The following is a 22,336-nucleotide window of genomic DNA, read 5'->3' as shown; positions in this document are numbered from 1 at the left end:
ATTTGCATGTATTGTGCGATGATACATTCTGCACCACGACGCGAGTATTCCGAAAGAATTTTCCGACGTTCTTCTAGCGCGACTCATGGGACTTTTCGTCGAGGTCTTGCCCCGGGTACGGTCGCAGAAGATATGTTTTTAGAGGAAAAGCCTCATCGCCAACGATTACGTACGGGGCTGATTGGTTTGTACCTGGTAAACATGTATTTTCTGGCACGAAAAATTTGTTTTGCTCGAGACATTTTCCAATATTTGATTTAGCGAAAATTCCACCGTCGCTGTTTTTTCCATAGCTTCCAATGTCAACAGCAATAAAGTTAGCATGAGCATCCACAAGAGCAAGGAGCACAATCGAGAAATTCTTTTTGTAATTAAAATATACTGGAATACACTATTAGCTGACTGTGAACTCGACCACGCTGTGAGTCTTTTTTATCACAATATCTTTGATATTCTACGTCGATCGGTCCCGCTAAAACGAACACCTAGAAAGCTGCACAAAAAACACTCATGGTGGACTGGTGAGATTCGCCATCTTCGAAACATTCTCCGTAAGAAACGAAAGCGGTATTTTCGTAACAAATCGCACTACAACAAAGCGCTACTTCATCAAGCGGAACATCGGTACGAGACAGCCTTGGCGAATACCTTCCAGGAATATATAAACCGCATCCAGCATAACCTTCAGAGCGATCCTTCGTCTTTTTGGACCTTTATTAAAGAACGGAGACAGCCTGACAGAGCGCCCGTGAATGTCACGTACAAAGGTGTCACAGCTCGACAGCCGCTTGATTCAGCAAATCTTTTTGCTGATTTCTTCCGTGAGGTCTTCTGCAACTCTGAGACAACTGCCCCGGATACATATATGAACACTTTACCCACTTATAATATTGAAATATCGAACTCACCTCTACTTGAGCACGATATACGTACAGCACTGAGTAATGTTGATCCCGCTAAGGGCGCCGGCCCCGATCGTTTACCTCCGAAACTAATCAAAGGATGTGCAGATTCTCTTGTGGCTCCCCTCTCCATTATTTTCAATCGGTCTCTTACCGAAGGCCGGTTTCCTCGTGCATGGAAAACTGCAGCGATAACCCCCATTCACAAAACGGGAAGCGCACAGCGTGTGGAAAACTACAGACCTATTTCTATTCTCTGCTGCGTAGCGAAAGTTTTGGAGAAACTTGTATATGAAAAAATGTATGCTGCCGCTAAACCTGTCATCTCTGATTTCCAGCATGGCTTTGTCAAGAAACGCTCGACTCTTTCAAACCTATTGGTTTACACCAGTGTCTTGTTCCCTGCTGTGGAAGAACGACACCAAGTAGACGCGGTGTATTTTGACTTTTCAAAAGCTTTCGATAAAGTTCCACATAATATTGCCATCGATAAGCTGGAAAGGCTTGGCTTTCCCTTCTGGCTAACTAATTGGCTGAAGTCCTACCTAGACAATAGATCAGCTTATGTGAAATTTGCAAACCTTACCTCGACTGTTTTCGAATTACCGTCTGGGGTCCCGCAAGGCAGTCATCTCGGGCCTCTTATTTTCATCTTATTCATAAACGACCTCTGCGAACGAATCCAGTCTGAAAAGCTGTTATATGCCGACGACCTGAAGATTTTCCGAAAAATAAAATCTCCTCTAGACTACGTAGTTCTTCAAGCTGACATCGACTTAGTTCAAGATTGGTGTAAACTCAACGGAATGGATTTGAACATAAACAAGTGCAAAGTGATTAGCTTTAGTCGATGCCGCTTAATTTCTCGTTTCGACTATAAAGTAGATGGCTGTAGCCTAGAAAGGGTGTTGTCAATTAAAGACCTAGGCGTTTTATTTGACTGCAAACTGAAATTCAGCGACCATATTTCCACAGTAGCTGCCAAAGCTTTTGCGAGTCTTGGTTTCTTGCGAAGAAACGCTTCAGATTTCAGTGACCCGTACGTACTCAAAACATTGTACTGCTCTCTGATACGCAGTACCCTGGAATATGCTGTCCAAGTTTGGGCGCCACACAACGCAACTCAACGTGATCGAATCGAGCGAGTGCAAAAACGTTTCATACGATTTGCTCTTAGAAATCTGCAATGGCGCGACCCAGTACGTTTGCCTCCATACTCCGACCGATGCAAGCTGTTGAACATGCAGACTCTTGAACAGCGACGGGTTTTACTACAGAGGCTTTTAGTATTTGACGTTATCACTGGAAACATCGATTGCCCTGATCTACTCCAGAAAGTAAACTTTTATGCTCCGCAACGCCGATTTCGGAACCCGCCTCTTCTTTGGATCCCCCGGCATAGAACTGCATATGGACAGAGTAACCCAATCGACATGTGTTGTGTAAAGTTTAACGAAACAATTGGTGTTTTTGATTTTAATGTGTCTAAAAAGAGTTTTAAGTTAGGTATAATCAATGTATAGCATTAAGGTTTTATTTTTTAACGTCTGAACGGCAGTCAGCCGAAGATATGTATAATAAATTAAATTAAATTAAATAAAGAACCACTCTTCGCTGGAGCCCGAATCGTAATATGCTTTCCGTCTAATGCGCCCAGACACAGTGGGAAATTCCACATCGTGTAGAAATCTTTAACAATTGTCTTCCACATCTCTTTCGTGGGTTTCGGCATTGCCTCATCCATCATCTTCTCTGTAATCACTCGGCATGTCTCGTGGACAATCTGGTGGACGGTACTAGCACCTACCCTGTAGCTAAATGATATGGTTTTCTGCGAATCTCCCGTTGCTAAATATCTGGAATGTAAAAAGAAACGAAAACGTGATTCACCTTTTCACTTACAGATCTCAAAAAATTCTTCACCGATTTTTCATTAATAGCTTGTATATTGTTTTGCAACCTCTGAGCGCCAACTCAAACACGTCCCATTGGCCAAGAATGTCCTTTCGATTGATAAAAAAGGTTTCTCGGTTTAAGTCATTTTTAAATTCTTTTTGCTAGTTAAAAAAACTTTCATAGGTAAATTTATTTATTTGATTATTATTTATGCTTAACTTAATATCAGTATCATAATACCCCAAAAAAGAGGGCTCGTGATCACACCCGAAAATGAATACGCGTCATAAGGTCCCTGGCTTTATGATGCATATTTGTTTTCGGATCTTACATCGTAATGTTCCGGATGTTATCCTGGATACTACGACGAACCTTTAGTTTCAGATATTATGACGCATAAGAACTGCGTCAATGTTCCAGGGCATATCGTTCTAAAACAGTGCACTTCGGTACATCTGGAACACTATGACGAACAAAAGTACGTCGACACTGAGGTTTTGGGTCATAAAACCCGGGACCATTACGCATTTATACTGCGCCATCGGCTAGGATATCAGGACGCACAAGAGAAGCGTTATTGTATCCTAAGGTAGAAGTACGTCACAGTGTCCATTGCGACATATAAGATGAAAACAACTGTGCTTCACAACGTTCGGGATATTATGAAGCCAAGTACACACAATATTTGAAAACATATGGTCCCGGACATTATGACGCATTTTTGTATTCGAATCTTACGACGGGTTCATTGTGCGTCAAAATTTTCCGTACTTTATGACGCACCCCTTTTTGGGGCTTGATGACCTGAGACATTCTGAGTTCTTGTGGATCATAAATTTTGAAACTACGAGTGCTTCATTAAATTATGTGCTTTATGACACAATATTACAATGCCCGGTGTGTATCGTAACATCACGGCATTTATGACACAGTATCATCACAGACTAACAGACATAACGCTATGAGGAAATTTCATTAAAAATATCGATCTGCTAATTTTGTCAAACCAGTACCTCCTCCGATCCCAACCACTAATTTGCAAGTAGCTCATCCCTCAGGCTCGGGAATAATTTTTCACAGCGACTATCGTCCAACTAAAATTATATTTAAAATTACCGTTAAAACGGACGAAAAATTGTTTCGTGTGTTATGTCTGCAAGTCTGTGATTTCATTTTACGGAACGTTTTTAATTCCTAGTTTTCTGCGCATAAAGCTAGAAATCTCATTTAAAGGCCAAAACAAATATGATAAATGAGTGCATCATTGTAGACATGCATGTCAACGGAATAATATGTTTCAGCTCTGTTCTAAGGGGAAAATATGTTTTAAGCCTTTTTTGTTTGTTACATCATAACGCCCTTCTGTACCGTCCCTTGACAAACTGTTTTTGTTGCTGCGGCTTTTGACAGAAGCCTTGTTTTCAATTCATTTTGCTCTTACGGCTCCTGGTTTTGTTCAACACCGAAGGCTGGGATTTTAACCAAATTCTTTTTTAGCCAAATATTTTATATTATAGTATTACGAGTATTTATATGTTACTTCAATTTAATTGTTCTTTCCTAGTAGTACGCATTTTTCGAATACATTCTGCATTTCCTGTGATCGAACTGCTGCATTCCAAAAATGAAAGCGCAATATTCTCTTTGGATGATATCCAGTATCGCTGAGCAACCGTTTCTGATTGACACAGCTGTCCCATCCGTTGACAAGTTCCGCATTACTTGACTTCGCTTAGTGATGTAACAATTCTGGTGGAGTGCGGAATCGAACGAACCTGCAAGAGCCAGTGGCGATTGGAACGGTTTAATAATATGGAGCTGCTTGGTTCTTATTCGGTGTTTCGTTATATAGTAGGTTTGTTCTAATAACAAGAAAAACGAAGTACTCCGGAAGTACTTCTGGTAGCAAACCGAAGTAAAAAGGAGCAAGTATTTTTTGCTCCGGAGCAACTTCCGTGAACTGGAACAAACCTAGTATTTACTGCAAAGAGTTGATCGAATCCGACACCCAACACTTCTGCAGTTCTTCTTATCTTACGTTTCTGCTTTTTCACTTCAGTTTGTGACGATCCAATTCATGCCAGCGAAATGAAAAGCCATAAAGTAATATCACACGAAATACATCTCAATGGATACATCGGTACGGACAGAAACTTACCATGCATTCGCTTCAAATCGCACAAGGAAAACTGGAGTTTATGCCTTTATGTATCACGCGCATATGCAGTTCTGCAGTATGCAGTTCAACACATAAATGAAATTTGGTCGAGGCCGTGGTAATCAAGGCTGTAGGCCGAAGTGACTTACTTCCATCCTCCGGAGGAAGATTGCACGGAAGTCCAACAGGAAATGCTGAGTTGCATAACTCCTCTGGCGGTAACAGAATACCGAAGTGTTCAACTTTTCTAAGAAGGAAGATTCCAGCAGGAACTTGTATCGATGTCCACCTGAAATGGAAATTAAGTGGACATACGAAAATGTATGTACAAAGATTATACTTGCCAGCATACTCAGTATATCAACAGTTTTTACGGCATTTAATTAGCAAGGGACTGGAAATTGAAGCATATTTTTCAATATTTAGAGCCATAGTACTCAAGGGAGAGCAAGGTGTTGAAGGGAGAAAGTTTAGAAAAGCGTGGAAGGATCATATATGCAAGCTTAGAGCTCACCGGCGACTTAACCCTTTGTCTGCTACCGTAGGAGTCAGGGTCTTTTGGCATTAGAAATGCGAATCACCTGAGTCTACGGCATGTCCGGACAAGCGTAAAGTAACTTGTTACTTCATGCTGTCGGAACCGACAAAAAGTTAAGTCACGGTAAACTTCCACACTAAGCATTTGCGACGTTGAAACACATTGAATGAGTCAGTTTTGTTTGTTCCCTCACCAATTGCCTGCCTGAGTGATTTTATTTTATCGACTATCGTGACTGTCTCAGCGTCTGTGATATATGGTCACATGTGCTGCTGATTTGCACGGTGTCGGCAGCTTTCACCCAAAGCTGCGACGATGGATCCCCATCACGGTAAGTTCTATTTTTACCATTTTTTTGTTAACCATTTTTGTTAACGACCTATTGAGTCAATTTGTCAACAGTTTTTACGGCATTTAATTAGCAAGGGACTGGAAAGTGAAGTATATTTTTCAATATTTAGAGCCATAGTACAAGCAAGGTGTTGAAGTTAGAAAGTTTAGAAAAGCGTGGAAGGGTCATATATGCAAGCTTAGAACTCACCGGCGACTTAACCCTTTGTCTGCTACCGTAGGAGTCAGGGTTTATTTCCCTTCCGACGGAAAGTGTGACCACAGAATGTTTTCACCTCAAAATAATCTCAATACCCAGACCAACTGGGGTGGGTGACGGTCACGCTTACCACCCAACCCCCGGCGCCGTCAACATAATATTCGAAAACGAATGTGCTTCATAGCGTTCGGACCTTCATGACACACTCTCGTTTTTTCGGATGTTATGACGCAGCCTGCTCCTTATAATGTCTAATACTTTATGACGCGCCCTTCTTCTGGATTTTTTTTTATCTTGGGATAAAAACGACGCAATTCTTAGGAATGCGTCAGTTTCCACGATAAGGATGGCAACATTAGATCCGAAAATAAATGTCCGTTATGTAATCCGGGACATCTGTTATAGTACCTATTAAACCCAATCCAGACGATAGACCAGCTTCCGTCAACGTCATGTCACCGTTCCGTCAATATCAGTTTAATACATTTCTCGTGTCCTCATTCACACATTCCGCATGTCAAAATGTTCCGTGACTTTGATGTTGTGCCTTCATAACTTTGATGTTGTGCCTTCATTTAATAGCATGTAACCAATTTGGACATTCCATTGACGTGCTGTACCGGTGGCGGAAGCCTGACGAATCGTGTGAATCGTACTTTATTGTTACCTTATACGAACGTTGAGGCGATGCTTTTCAAAATAGTGCACGTCATTACGGGGCCTATTCTTACAGTCACGTCACTTGGTGACTAGAACAAAGGGCCCTATTCTCACAGTCACGTCACTTGGTGACTAGAAGGAAATTTTCTTCTAGTCACTAGGTGACGGGACTGTGAGAATAGGGCCCGTCTAGATATTGGGCCCTATTCTCACAGTCACGTCACTTGGTGACTAGAAGAAAATTTCCTTCTAGTCACTAGGTAACGTGACTGTGAGAATAGGGCCCATTATGACACACGAAGGTGTGTCATGAGGTCCGAAGATAAATGTATGTCATAAGGTCCGAAATCATTTTTGTGTCGCGCTTCTGAAAATAATAGTACGTCATAATGTCTGGGATTATGATGCATATACATTGGGATAGTATAACGTAAATATTGTATCATATTGCAAAATTCGGAATTCAAGGAAACACACATAACTGCGTCATAACGTCCCCAGTCCATAAAGGGGTCAAAAAGTTTGTGATAAGTCAGTATTCAGGATATTATTGCATACAAAGTATATGCCATAACATCCGAAAATGGATGAGTGTAACACGGATTTTAGGATGTACATTTGTTATGTCGAATCGTCTTTACTTCATGACCAGGCACGTTATGATGCTGTTCTCATAATAATATTGTGTACCTCAGTTAATCCCGGAATTTAAATAGGAATATTTATGCATCATAACACCCCAATATCAGTGTGCTTCATAAGATCTCAGACACTAAGACGCCATATGTTGTTACGATGTTACGCCATACGATGTTACACTAACATGAATTGAAACTTCATGATGCACATTACTTTTGAGATTTTATGATGCATCTATTATGCGTCGTAATGTCCCGGACGTTAGACACATAGTTTAGGACCGAATTGACCTGAAACAGTATGACGCAGCTCATGTGTCGTAATATCCGAAACTATATGTGCGTAACAGTGTCCAGGATCTCGATTACAACATAACATTCCCGGTACATAACCGCTCGGGGTATTGTGACACACACACACACAATCTGGGACCTTATGACACACACTTGTTTTCGGATCTTATGACGCAGCTTCGTGTGACATGATACGCGGACGGTATGAAAGAAAACCCACGTATGCGTATGGTGTCCGTCAACAGGTCCAAGACTTTATAACGATCGTTTGAAACTTCCTGCTTATTGGGAAATAGGAATTTGAGGGTATGGGTGCTCTACAGGGTCGCTTATTCACTCAACGCAGACCGAAAGTTACTCACCTCTTCAAACACACACTATTAGCGGGAACGGTAGAGGTATGGTCCGTTAGGCCAACCACGTTTACACCGGACCGGGGCAAAACAACTCCCACAAAGTAGAGATGCTCAAAAGCGGAAGGAATCGATAACTTTGGAGCGGAAAATCCTCCAAAGGAGGTTTGAATAGCTCTTTACAGCTCGGGGATCGTAACTATAGCAAAAAGAAGCGCAAATTGTTCATTTTACCTAATTTAATTAAACTTTCACCTTATAGCCCTATCCTATCCTATCCTCTATTAATCTAAACTTTAAACACTATGTACAAAAATAGATCCTTATATTCTACTGACGGTACATGATACCTGACTTTTGGTGCTAGTCCGAAGCTTGGCTGGAACCATACTGGTGAGTCGTATCACGTTCACGATTATGTCGTATGGTGACAGAATAGAGGTGTCAACAACCCTTGGTCGCCTAAGAAAAATTCCGGTCGTAGTTACGGGTCGATTCGATGATCGGCTTGTGGTTCTGGCGATTAATACTCAGTCTTGCTAGTTATCGAACCTCGTGGCAGCCACAAAATGGCCGTTTCAGCTGGAAGATCGGTCTCGCTGGTGGTGGGAACCGATTGTCACTACAAAATGGCCGCCGCTGCTCATAAGCGTCGGAAGGGCTTTTGGCTTTTTGTTCTCCCAATGGCACCTTGGACACACGACACCTGTTCGTTCTCGTACGGTCGCGTTGGTGATGGCCGATGACCTAGTTGATCGGCGCATCTCGGCGGTACTTCCTCGCGGCCGTCGTTATCCCTACTGGGACCTTTTGTATGGGCTGACCCTTGCTGTGAACGAGAAATCGGAACTCGTTCCGATAGGAAGAAAAAGGCCCGCTGACGAGCGAACCTGTCAAGGTTGATTAGCACATGTGACGCCTACTAACCTCCACTCCAACCTCATCAATTTAATTAGAGTCTAAATTTACCTTTTCTATCCGTTTTCCGAACACAATGCAAATCACTCTTCTTCCGTGTCTTTTTATTTATTAGATTTTAGCAACCTAGATTTTACCATACACTGATCAAATAAGTAATTTTAATCATCCTTTAATATAACTAACCGTGCTACTAGTAGATTTTTACACGTTATTTTTAATCGCACAATCGTACTATTACTCTCCTAAGCTTTCACTGGTGAACAATTTACACCACATTTCTTTATCAATCTTCTTGTTGAAATTTAGATTCCGCGCGCACTACTACTTTGGTTGAAATTCACGGGCAAAAGAGAGCGATTCCTTCTAAGCCAAGCGTATTTAACATCGAGTATGTGGGAAACGAGTTTTGACGGAAAACAACGAAAATTTCCGACAAAACCAACATATATATTGACAAGTCGTTTTAACTCTGTTCTAAAGCAATATCTTTTACTCCCTCTTCCCCATCTTTGGTAGAGAGAAAAATGCAGTCACTCACGGTCCCGAATTACTCTTATGTTTACATCGGGTATACTGTCAAAAATCTTGAGTGATACGTGAAGGTGGCTTACATTTGTAATTGATTGTAAGCCAAAAACAAATTAATCGGTTAGTGGTGCGACGTCGCTGTGTGTTAAACTGGTCATCTTTTTGAACGCTTTCATGAAAGGCGCGCGCTGCCAACAAAATCTATGCAGGTATCGGTTTCAATAACACTTCGATGTGGAATAGATTTTGCGAGAAATAGTTCAAAAGGTCGAGTTTATCCATAATACGGGTGAGTAGGCATCTGTAATGCTTTCTTGGAGTGTGTGACAGAGCATTTGTTTGCAGGACTGAAACTGTATGCCCCTTCCTGTACATCGTTTGCATAGCTTCGGCCGCAGCTATGGAGTGGAAAACAAGCTAAGACTTTTCTTTGGATTTACTGTTTTGTCGAATTTAGTAACCTTTCCCTTTTTTCAGCTTTCTGCAGGTTTAAGATCAGCTACTGAAAATATCCCAATTGATTTACCTGCTTCGTCAACCAATTGGTATGAGTTTGTCCCTACTCGAGACACTACCGTGCATGGGAGATAAAGAGGACCCAATTTAGCATTATATTGCTCGGGGCGGAGGATTGACGAAAATTTCTCTTTAAAACTTTCTGCCCCACCGTGTATACAGGTGAGTTGGTGGTACTACGTAAGTTATAGTATTTTTTTATTTTTCGTAATTTTTGTGTAAGTTTTTGTAAACAATGTCTCTAATAAACTTGTCGATGTCCCATTTTCTTCCTAACCTTTCTTCCTCTGAAATCTCTTCCTCATCCTTGTCCATTCGGTGTTCATCCCCCTTTTCCACAATTTCATGTCCGAAAAGTATCCTGTATGGACTGAACCCGGTGGCCATATGTGGGGAATTATTGAGTACATATTCGATTTCTGACACCCGAGAGTCCCACAGTTTCTGATCTTTCCGGACGTAGGTTCTGATGCACGCGTTTATGGTGCGGTTTAAACGTTCAACCGGGTTGGACTGCGAGTGATGTCGCGAATTTGTCCAGTGTTGAACCCGATATTTTTCTAATAACCCTTTGAAGTTTTTGGACAGGAATGAGGATGCATTATCTGATATTAGATACTCCGGAGTAGAATATCTGCGGAACCAATTCTCCTCTAGAATTTGACATACTTGGGGAGCGGATATTTTGCGAAGAGGAAATAGCAAACAGAATTTGGAAAACAAATCCATAATAACCAATAAATGCGGGTTCCCGCTCTTGCTTCTCGGAAGCGCTTGTATGAAGTCCAAAGCCACAATTTGGAACGGTTTGGTGGTTATACGCTGCAAGCCCATAAGAGGTTGTTGCGAACGATTCGCTGGTTTATTTTGTAGGCATACCCCACATTTATGTATATGAGACATCTTCAGACAGTTTCGGACAATAATACTTTTTTTGACTCGAGCGATGGTTTTATCAGACCCGAGATGTAATGCATCATCATGCTCTTCAACTAATACCTTTTCTCGTATGTTTGATGGAATGCACGTTTTCCATTCAAAATGATAATCCAATGTGTCATTTTGGGTTGATACTAGTTTCTTGAGAATGCCTTTTTCTATTTGAAAATCTTTAAATTTTTCGGGTTCCTCCTTTTAAACACACAATTGTACCAGTCATCTTCTGGGGTTTGCACTGACAATGTTTCGACCGCGCGGGACAGCGCATCCGGTATAACATTATCTACGCCTCGGCGATGTTTTATGGTCATATCGTGGCGCTAAGTTCTATGCTCCATCGACATAACCTCGACGAAGTCCGCCAGCTGCTTCGCAGAATATATGTTAGAGCGGAGGCGTCGGTGAAAACCGTAAATGCAGACCCTTCTATATAACATCTGAATTTTTGGATAGAGTTAAGCACGGCTAATCCCTCCTTTTCCGTCGCAAAGTAACGCTGTTGGGTCCCACTGAGTTTTTGGGAGTAATACGCAATTGGCTTCTCAATACCTTCATGAGTTTGCGTAATTACTCCTGCTATCGCAGTGTCACATGCATCGCAATGAATGCAGAAAGGTTTGCAGAAATCGGGATTTGTTAAAATGGGTGCACTAATTAACAGCTCCTTGATTTTAACGAATGCTGATTCAGCCCCATCGTTCCATCTAATAGTTTTTGGTTTATTTTTCAACAGGTCTGTCAGCGGATGAACCACGTCACTGTAGGTAGCTATGAATCTCCGGTAGTAATTACACATACCTAAGAATCTACGCAGAGCTCTAAGGGTATGTGGACGTTCATAATTCACGATAGACTCTACACGATCTGGGTTCGCGCGTAGTCCATTCTTAGTTAGCACGTATACTAAGTATGGTACTTCAGAAACACAAAATCGTGATTTTTGTAAGTTAATAGAGAGATTGGCATTTGTCAACCTATGGGCAACTTCACGAAGTAGTCTGAGATGTTCTTCAAATGTATTACTGATGACGATAATATCGTCCAGATATATAAATACGTTAGGCTCCAGCTCACCGGCTCCAAGCACACGGTCCATAAGCCTGGATAAGGTTGCAGGACTATTCACCAACCCAAAGGGCATCCGGGTGAATTGAAATAATCCTCGTCCTAATACGGAAAATGCCGTAAACTTTTTAGACTTGGGGTGAAGCGGTATTTGAAGAAACGCTTTCGAGAGGTCAATGGTTGATATGTATTTACTTCGGCCAAGTCGGCTAAGGATTCTGTCTGCATGAGGCAGAGGGTAAGAGTCTCGAACTGTGCGTTCGTTCAGTTTGCGTGCATCCAAACATAAACGAACGGTGTCATCCGGTTTATCAACGGGAACCAATCTTAGGGCCCAATCGCTATAAGATTTTTCAATGATTCCAGCACTTAGCAAATTATCTAGTTCTTTGTTAATTTGTTCTTGACGTTTAGGAGACACTGGAAATGGATTAATACGCGCTGGTGTCATTTTTTTCGCTTCTTCGGTTAATTCGATTCGATGGAATATTAGTGAAGTATGATCTAAACTTTCTTTTGTAGAAACTTTGAACTGGGCCTTCACGGTTTTGAGTTCATTCTTTTGAACGTCTGACAATTCATCATCATCTGATATTACTTCTATTGTCTCGATGCTCTCGGTTTGAATGGTAGGCGCAATTTGGAAAAATTTCCAAAAATCTGTGCCTAATATCAAGCGACGTTTCAACTCTGGAACAATCAAAGTTGGAATCATTTTGGTAACTCCGTTGAAGGTTATGGGTAAATCTACACAACCTTCGGTATGCAAATTTTGACCGCTAGCCGTGACAAGTTCGGTATTTGAAGGGTATATTTTAAATTTACACTGCTTAATCAAACTTTTTGCGCCTATCCCCAGTATACTGCGATTAGCGCCGCTATCCAGCAGACCAATTATAGGAATGTCATAAATTGTAATTTTTGCGAAGGGCCTTTCATCTCCATTTAAATGAATGAAGAGTTCTTCTAGCTGCGATTCTGAAGTGGGATTATATTCAGATTTTTCGAACCTACGGTAGCCACATAGGGTTAACTCATTATCATAATCAATGGTTTGGGGGTTTTGAAGAACGTTCTGACTCGCTTGCCCCTTCAAGCAGTCTGCTGGACGTTTTTTGCACACCATGGAAAATTTCTAGTCTCCACCTGGTGGAACCCACACTTGTGACAATATCTATGTTTGGGACGATTACACTCTGTTTGATGGTGGCCCCGAAGACGACAGTTAAAACAAATTGCGTCTTTTGGAGGAACATATTTTTCCAACAAAATCTTCAGCCCCTTCGAATCATCTGCCTTATTTGTTTCTTCTCTTTGATTTCCCGGCGTTTCGCGAGTCGATTGTTCACCGGCGTGTTCTTCTTCCGACGTATTTTCCTTCACCGAGCGGTAAAAGTTTCGAGACTTAAATGTTTTTTTTTCGAATTCTCACCGGGTTGATTTTGCTTATGCTGCGATCGGTTACGAACTAAATTACTTGCGATCGGTTACGAACTAAATTTGAGTCGGTGGAATTATTTGAGTATATATACCAATATGTTGAATCAAGCTGTCGACGCAACTTTTTCAAATCCGCGAGGTTGTCTATGTTCGACGCGACCGCGTGGCCTTTGTAATCCGCGCGTATGTTACGGTACACGATTTCAAATTTCCGATATCGATTTTGTCAACGAATCAAAAATTCTTTGCATTTCTGCTAGATAATCCTGAAACCGTTCTTTGGGACCTTGTTTTCGCGATATAGCCTTGATTTCATTCACGTGATCGTGATCTGGACTAAGAAATTCACGTTTTAGTTCGAGTACGAGCTCTTTCCAGTTAGAAAAATCTTCATTCTCGTTTCCTGACATATACCACGTTTTGGCTTGATCTTTAAAGAGGTAAATCGCGGATCGAAAAAGTTCTTTATCAGAAGCTCTTTCTGACCTCGCGTAAAATTCTATTTCTTTTGTGAATTTCATCAGGCCCTGCCCACTGTCCTTTCCGTCGTATCTCAGGTTCCATTCCGACACGGGTCGACGTCGCTGTTGTGAACGACGACGAAACACAGGTCGTGCCCTCTCTAATGGGTGATCTAAACTAGATTCGCTCGGTTCACTTGTAACTGTTTCCGACGTTTCCAGTTGTGGAATAGGTTTTCTTTTGGTTTTTGATTCTAACGATACTCTGCGAATTATTTTTTCCTCATTTTTATCGAACGCGAGGGACGATTGATTTTTACCTATCGCGGGGGGAAACTTATTTTTATCGAACGTTGGGGGGTACTGGGGAAGCCAATGATAAGGATACGGGGTACCCGCGTACGGAAACCAACCATCGAATGGTGAGTACCGTTTACTTTCACGATTTCGCGCTCGTACTGATTTTAATTTTCGGCGATTCGAAGTTTCTGACGATTTTGTATGTTGTTCATCGCTTTCTAAATTTCTTCCATCTGTCCCAGAATCTGAGTTCTGTCTCGATGAATTCTTCGCTACATTTTTCTCAGAATTCAACCCTCCCACATTATTCAAATTTGAGAGTGTTTGAGTGATTTGTTGTACCATCTCCTCTCTGACTTCTCGTAGTGGAGAAAATGGAGAAAAATAAGTGTTTTTCAAAGTTCGAATCGTACTACTAATTTTATCCAAGTCCATCAGATCTTCATCTTGATCTGCAATTTCTTGAACTCTTCTTGCTCTGAAAAAATAGTGCCCTAAACGAGTTTTCAAACTATCTTTCAAGCCCTCATAACGCGCACTGCCTTCCAAATAACATCTTATTTTATTCATATTTTCATCTATTATTTTAATTTCCTCATCCACCGATCTATCACATCTTATAAAATCAATATCTGTAACATTATTCACTCTTTCTTCTCTAACTCTATCTCACAGTCTTCTTTGTAAAGCAGAGCGACTATCTGTATGTTCAAATCGAACCGCTCGAATTTGAAGTTCATACTCAATTTCAGATCTTTCTAGATGATGAACTAGAAGATTTTTGTACACTGCTTGGATTTCTAAGTCCATTTTATGTATCTATCAATATCAATGAAAAAATAAATTTTGCTTGAATTAATTCCTAAGTCGTGCGTTTGAAGAACGACGGAAAATTTCAAATCGAGTCTGATTTTGCTTCCCTCTCCCAGGAAGATGGAAAGCCACTTTACTCGACTGCGTATAAGCACTTTAGTTGGGCGCCAATTGAAACTTCCTGCTTGTTGGGAAATGGGAATTTGAGGGTATGGGTGCTCTACAGGGTCGCTTATTCACTCAACGCAGACCGAAATGTTACTCACCTCTTCAAACACACACACTATTAGCGGGAACGGTGGAGGTATGGTCCGTTAGGCCAACCACGTTTACACCGGACCGGGGCAAAACAACTCCCACAAAGTAGAGATACTCAAAAGCGGAAGGAATCGATAACTTTGGAGCGGAAAATCCTCCAAAGGAGGTTTGAATAGCTCTTTACAGCTCGGGGATCGTAACTATAGCAAAAAGAAGCGCAAATTGTTCATTTTACCTAATTTAATTAAACTTTCACCTTATAGCCCTATCCTATCCTCTATTAATCAAAACTTTAAACACTATGTACAAAAATAGATCCTTATATTCTACTGACGTCACATGATACCTGACTTTTGGTGCTAGTCCGAAGCTTGGCTGGAACCATACTGGTGAGTCGTATCACGTTCACGATTATGTCGTATGGTGACAGAATAGAGGTGTCAACAACCCTTGGTCGCCTAAGAAAAATTCCGGTCGTAGTTACGGGTCGATTCGATGATCGGCTTGTGGTTCTGGCGATTAATACTCAGTCTTGCTAGTTATCGAACCTCGTGGCAGCCACAAAATGGCCGTTTCAGCTGGAAGATCGGTCTCGCTGGTGGTGGGAACCGATTGTCACTACAAAATGGCCGCCGCTGCTCATAAGCGTCGGAAGGGCTTTTGGCTTTTTGTTCTCCCAATGGCACCTTGGACACACGACACCTGTTCGTTCTCGTACGGTCGCGTTGGTGATGGCCGATGACCTAGTTGATCGGCGCATCTCGGCGGTACTTCCTGGCGGCCGTCGTTATCCCTACTGGGACCTTTTGTATGGGCTGACCCTTGCTGTGAACGAGAAATCGGAACTCGTTCCGATAGGAAGAAAAAGGCCCGCTGACGAGCGAACCTGTCAAGGTTGATTAGCACATGTGACGCCTACTAACCTCCACTCCAACCTCATCAATTTAAATAGAGTCTAAATTTACCTTTTTCTATCCGTTATCCGAACACAATGCAAATCACTCTTCTTCCGTGTCTTTTTATTTAATAGATTTTAGTAACCTAGATTTTACCATACACTGATCAAATAAGAAATTTTAATCATCATTTAATATAACTAACCGTGCTACTAGTAGATTTAAGTATTTTTACACGTTATTTTTAATCGCACAATCGTACTATTACTCTCCTAAGCTTTCACTGGTGAACAATTTACACCACATTTCTTTATCAATCTTCTTGTTGAAATATAGATTCCGCGCGCACTACTACTTTGGTTGAAATTCACGGGCAAAAGAGAGCGATTCCTTCTAACCCAAGCGTATTTAACATCGAGTATGTGGGAAACGAGTTTTGACGGAAAACAACGAAAATTTCCGACAAAACCAACATATATTTTGACAAGTCGTTTTATTGTTTGGCAACACTTTCACAGGTGGCTCCATCGCTGGGCGAGGGTACACATCTCCGTGCTCAAACCGCTGTGAAGTTAGCATGAAAGAAGGTGTAAGTGAAACGGTGTAATTGTTGAGTTCCTGTTTACTCTTGTCAAGTTAACAGAGAGAGAGAGAGCGTGACACTCATCAAATGCTGTCAGTTCGGGTTGTATAGGTGAGGGTGCAACTCGCGTACGAGTATCGTGGGGGACATTAGGGAGAAGCGAACTTGTGGTGGAGCCAACAAGTAGTACTTATGGAACCTATTGGTTACACGTTTTTGAATTTTGTGATGCCTCTCCTGGCAGTACTACGAAACGCCTTTCAGATTTCTCAATAGGGCGGTTACGACATGGTTACCGTTATTTACAATGTACGGATAGTTTGATTAATCGCTTGAATCTGCCCAAGGAAAGGTTTGATCATCACGATACCGAAATCCAGTTTGGCAAGTATGCTCGGAAGGGCAAACGAAGATCAAAACGATGGGTTGCGCTTACAATAAAATGTTCAGCACATTGAAGCCAGTATTTGCAGATGGAGCAATCTAATCTGATCGACTCGTGAAATTGAAGAGGATGTTGTAAAATAAATATTATCATTGTCCTCATGATCACACACTTGGAAGTGAACATAACGGCCGATTTAGTTTCTATCGGAGTGTTCGACTAATATTAATCGAAAATGACGATGAACGTGGTACATTGGACTGGATATGAAATGTAATCGGACGATGTATTGCGATCATCGAAATATTAAGAATTTCACTGTATCATCATGAATGGGACCACAGGTAAATGGTCGTACTGTAGTATATTCGATCCGTATAATTAATTTCTTTTTTGATAAACATTTTTTCTGGAACCGAATGCGACCTATACGCCGGCAACAATCTCGATTGCGTCTGCTGTCGGGTCGATGGATGCAGATTCATTTTACGCTCCCAAAGTTTAGTGTAGTAGCAATCGTAAAAAAGATTTGCTCTTATCAATCAGACAAAAGGTAAATGCTGGAACATTTTAAGAGTTTAGCTGATCACCTGGGCCCTCGATGTAACTTGTTATCCAATTAGGAAAGATAGGAAAAAAATCGATTATAACTTTTAGTTAATGGATACCCATTAGTCGCATTACGCTACCACTATTCAATTGCAGTAGTTCCGGATACAGACCATCTAAGAGATGAGCAGTGCAGTAGCGTTATCAGCGTAATGTTGATTTGCATCCCAACCTGTGAACGTTGGTATTATGCGAACTATTGTCGATTTCGGTTAAAGCACCTCGCCAGAGCGCAATCACCATGTTTGAGGTGTCCAATGCGTAAGTCAGATCCGGTACTGGTCTATTAGATCGTTCGGCCAATAGAACTGTCCAGCCAGTATCGTTTCACTGTAAGAATGTACCGCCATAACGACTGTTGTCATCCAAGCTATTCTTGTGGTCCAAAACAACTTTGTCGCTTCTATTGCACAGGGATGACGCGTACTCCTACAACAGCAGCCAATATGGTGAAAATTTGAATGTTGTTTCTCTTTAGGTATAACTCAGTACCAGTTTATATAAATACAATAAATAGCAATTTTCATTTTTTCATTCTACTGAAATCTAGGCTAACATTTGAAAAGGGTCTATCTCCAAAACGTAAACATTTAGAGTTTTCGATTGAAGGAACTTGTGTAGTTTTCTGCACTGAAATTGCACTTTTCTTGCAGAAGTGTTGTCAAAACACCGACACCATGTTCCATTGATAGGAACTGCAATAAAAAAGTGCAATTCCAGTGCAATTTCAGGGCAGAGATTTGGCACCGAAAAAATTGTCGGTGGAGCCCGAGATGCATTATAGTATAGGTGTTCACATTCGTCAAGTTTGAGTGTGTTGGTTTGTTGCTAGTGAAATTAATCATGGCGGCCCAGGACCGCGAAGCACATAATCAACAAACCGACCAATCGAAACGAAGCTTGTAAGCACGTGGTAAAAATAAGTATGGCGTCCGGGATCGCAAAAGAGCAAATGTTTACATATCTAACCAATCAGAATGAAGTATGAGACCACGTGCTTCTGTTTTCTTCTTCATTCTTCTTGTTTGCCCGAAAAAAGTGACAGATGATGCACACATAGAAAAAAAATGTGTACACCTGTATACACCTCGGGTGGAGCCAGTGCACTCACCAACACAGACCAACACCAATCACGCAAACGTCAAAGCAACGTTCAAAATGGATGCGTAAACAAATCGGCTATCGCAGGTAAACGAATATAAGGTTTGTTCCAGTACCAGGAGAAACTGGAAGTACTCCGGAGGAGAAAATCGTTCCTGTATTATCTTCTTTTCTTTTTCTTCATCTGGTAGCAAATCGGAGTGAAAAGAAGCAAGAATTTTTTGCTCCGGAGCAACAGGGAGTGACTTCCGTGTACTGGAACAAACCTATAATTTGGTTTTATTTATCTAAAATAATTTTATTTCTTATAATCACAGAAAAGGACAGGAATAGTATCCTTCTGCCGGAATTGCATTTGATACTCATTGGTTTGCGAGTTTTCGACTTCAATTCTGTCTTGACTAGAGGTATGCGTTTTATTGATTAGTAGTTCAGTGTGAACCAAAAAAAGAAACCATCGAACAACAGACGAAACCATTGCCCGTTACCACTATCAACGGAAAGGATTACCAGGTTTGGAAATAGCTCGGTTCGGGTGGCTTCAGTTCAGTGTTTTCGGCCAAACAAATGGGGACGGGCGTTGAAGGTAGGTGTTCGGGAAAGAATAATTTCAAGAAAATATCTCAAACCCATTATTTTCAGTTGACGAATCTCGAAGGCGCTTCCAGGATAGTAGAAGGTTACTTAAACGAAATGAAACTGTTGGCGAAATTGCAAAGGAATGAAAATGTAGTAGCGCTGTTACACGTATGATGTGAGTATTTAAAGAAAAAAGTCAGTTTCATGTAATCTAATCGAAACGATGCTTTTAGTTGCCATGTTCCGGAGTCTATACAAATTTACCTGGTAATGGAAAAGGGTGATGATAATCTGCACAAACTCCTGCAAAGCTACCGCAAGGATATCCCGCTGTACACGCTCATGCAAATTTGGTACCAGATGGTACAGTGTGTGAATTACATTCACGAGCACGATGTCATCCATCTGGATCTCAAACTGGCTAACTTTCTGATGGTAGAAGGTCGTCTGAAACTGATTGATTTTGGCATCACCAGCAACGTCTCCACCAGTATTACGAAGTTTTCCAAGTGGGCACATTCAACTACATCAGTCCGGATGCTCTGATTGCTTGACTACGCGTTTGACCGATTGGGAAATAAAGATGCTGTAGCAACTTTACGTATGTGTATGTTGGAACGAAATATATTATGTATTTACGTATTTGATTGGTTGTTTTCCACACCTCTTCCATCAGATATTTGAGTGTGACCTCTTCCAAGTTCTCCTTTAGCTTGTCTTCCGGCATTTGCACTACATGTTGGTATACTTGGTACAGTTCGTGGTGCCAGAAAACAGTAACGAACTGATACATACATTGGAGTAAAATGTTCCGAAGGCGGCCTAAAATTCTAATGGGTCGATATTCTAGATCCACTGCATAACCGACTAGAATGCCTCGAGTCGCAAGGAATCAATTTGCCGGTAGTGACACCACTGGTTGATGAGTAACCTTCCTGGAATGCATCTAGTAAAGAGTGGAATACTGTTGGTTCGGAACCTTCGGAATGTATTCATGGTTTAGTTCATAAGCAAAACAGGAAAAGTTACTGATAATTTCTGATACTGAGTTTAAGCAGTGGACGTGAATAGAGTGTTTCGACAAGGTCAAAAGGCAAACCCTTAAAATTATATTCTGACGTACGAGGAGTAGGTGGAAGGTTGGTTGGGTAACATGTTATGCTACGGGATTATTATTTGATTATATGAAGAATACATCCAATTATGTATTAATTGAAAAGTGAACAGGACAAATAAAGCAATTTGAAATTGGTCATCTGGCCCTTAAATTACTGGAAGTAGGTTACATTCTTTTCGACAAAGTTATTGGGGCAATCAATGTAGAACGGTCGGACGGTAGTTACAATTGACGATGTCCAATTTCTCATAAAGGATATGCTGCAAGAAATTTATCGGCTGCCTTAAAGAAGTATATAGTGAACATTCCAATCGACTCAAACCGACGATATTAGGAAACGTGTACTAATAAATAAAATTATTTTTCTATTTGCTAGTTTTGGATTTGGTCGGATAAGATTCCAAAAGTATAGTTTATTTCAGATTTCGTTAATTCGACACGTCTTGGGAAGTAAGCTTCAGAGAGCAATTTTTTCCTGTACAGTGGATTAATATGAGCAACTATCATTCTATTCGGAGTATTGTTCATATTGGTGCGATGCGTTACTAAGCACGGTACTATTCGTAGATTGCATGCATACTAACGATTATCATGGGCATGTAGGCAGTCTTGCTTGTAACATAAATGATCGGGAACGAACATTGGGGGTTATTCCGAACAGTCACTTTAGGTGAGGTGACACACTTTATCTCACTCGCGCGATCACCGAAGTCACCTAAGGTGAGACGAGTCACTCACGTGACTCTCTGTCACGCTATTCCGGTGTGTCACCGCATTCTGTTAGTCGTTTCAGGTGACGGCAAAGTGAAGAAAAAAATGAGAGATGACGACGGTGCAAAAAAAAATATTAAATCGAATTGCTGTCCGTTTATATTATGATTGTCTAGTATTCGTCGTATTTGTTGCTTTTTAAAGCAATTGCATAACATATTACAACTATTTGTAGTAGTTTTGTTAATTTAAAAAAAACTAATGCGGAAACGCTCACTAATAAGTTTGTATTTGTAAAAAGCACTGGCAGCATTATCAAAAGACGGCATGAATTGTTAAAAAGTATAAAGTTAAACAAGCTTATTGTGTATTAAGACGGTTTGATTTTTCAAACGAATGCGGTTCGATCGAATCCGACTCGTGTCGTTATATTGAAAATGCAAATCACATTCGTTCGAAAAGTGATCCATCGTAATTCAGAATAAGCTTCATAATAATGTTAAGACTAATCTACCATGAAGTTCTTTTCGGATGCCAGGTTTCGTAGTTACTGTTTCATTGGACACAGAAATTCGAAAACAGATTTTTTTGCATTCTTACGTATATATAAATCTTATTTCATTCGCAGTTCCATGTACACTAGGTTGATATGTAATAACTACACATTATTTCGTCGGGAAAACACCGTCTGGTATGTTATGGCGAACGACAGACAGATTTTTTTTGGTGAGACCAAAAGAAGTTTAGCTAGAACCGTATAATAATGTCCTATTTTTATCATTTGTGAATAAAGAACCACTCTAATCTAGGTCGTGATCTATGATTGTGAGCGATTGCTAATTTAAAGCAGTTGGTTTTGAATTTGATCATACATTTAAATTTAGATCAACATTCTGGGGTCATTATTTTAGCCATTTATTATACGTTGGCGCATCGTTTAACTTTTCCCTATTGAAAACAAATTTTAAATTTAGTGGAAACAGCAATGATTTTTATTAGATAAGGTGTTCCTAAATCATAATTTATGCTGATGTTGCGGTGAAACGAGAAAAGTGAGACTAGTTATGTAAGCTATGCAAGCTAGACTCAATGAAGATATCCAAGTCAGTTTTGGATCACATACAT

General features: G+C 40.8%; 2 long non-coding RNA genes across 3 annotated transcripts; one reads left to right on the top strand and one right to left on the bottom strand.

The window, feature by feature from the left end:
• Positions 1-883: 883 nt before the first annotated feature.
• Positions 884-18,259, bottom strand: LOC131677202 (uncharacterized). Its single transcript, XR_009303308.1, has 3 exons — positions 18,196-18,259; positions 17,685-18,132; positions 884-2,758 (listed from the first exon to the last, which is right to left on the bottom strand). It is a non-coding gene; the product is annotated as an uncharacterized LOC131677202 (long non-coding RNA).
• On the top strand, positions 16,936-19,966 carry LOC131677061 (uncharacterized). 2 transcript variants are annotated; one of them, XR_009303282.1, is made up of 6 exons: positions 16,936-17,061; positions 17,183-17,438; positions 17,574-18,891; positions 19,122-19,390; positions 19,447-19,558; positions 19,617-19,966. It is a non-coding gene; the product is annotated as an uncharacterized LOC131677061 (long non-coding RNA). The 2 variants fall into 2 exon arrangements; XR_009303278.1 differs by lacking the exon at positions 16,936-17,061 and having other exon boundaries at positions 17,335-17,438; positions 17,574-18,181; positions 18,254-18,891.
• The last annotated feature ends 2,370 nt before the right edge of the window (positions 19,967-22,336 follow it).

Source organism: Topomyia yanbarensis, chromosome 1 (assembly GCF_030247195.1).
Source record: "Topomyia yanbarensis strain Yona2022 chromosome 1, ASM3024719v1, whole genome shotgun sequence".
NCBI classification, from domain to species: domain Eukaryota; kingdom Metazoa; phylum Arthropoda; class Insecta; order Diptera; family Culicidae; genus Topomyia; species Topomyia yanbarensis.
This window is presented reverse-complemented; position numbering and strand designations above follow the sequence as displayed.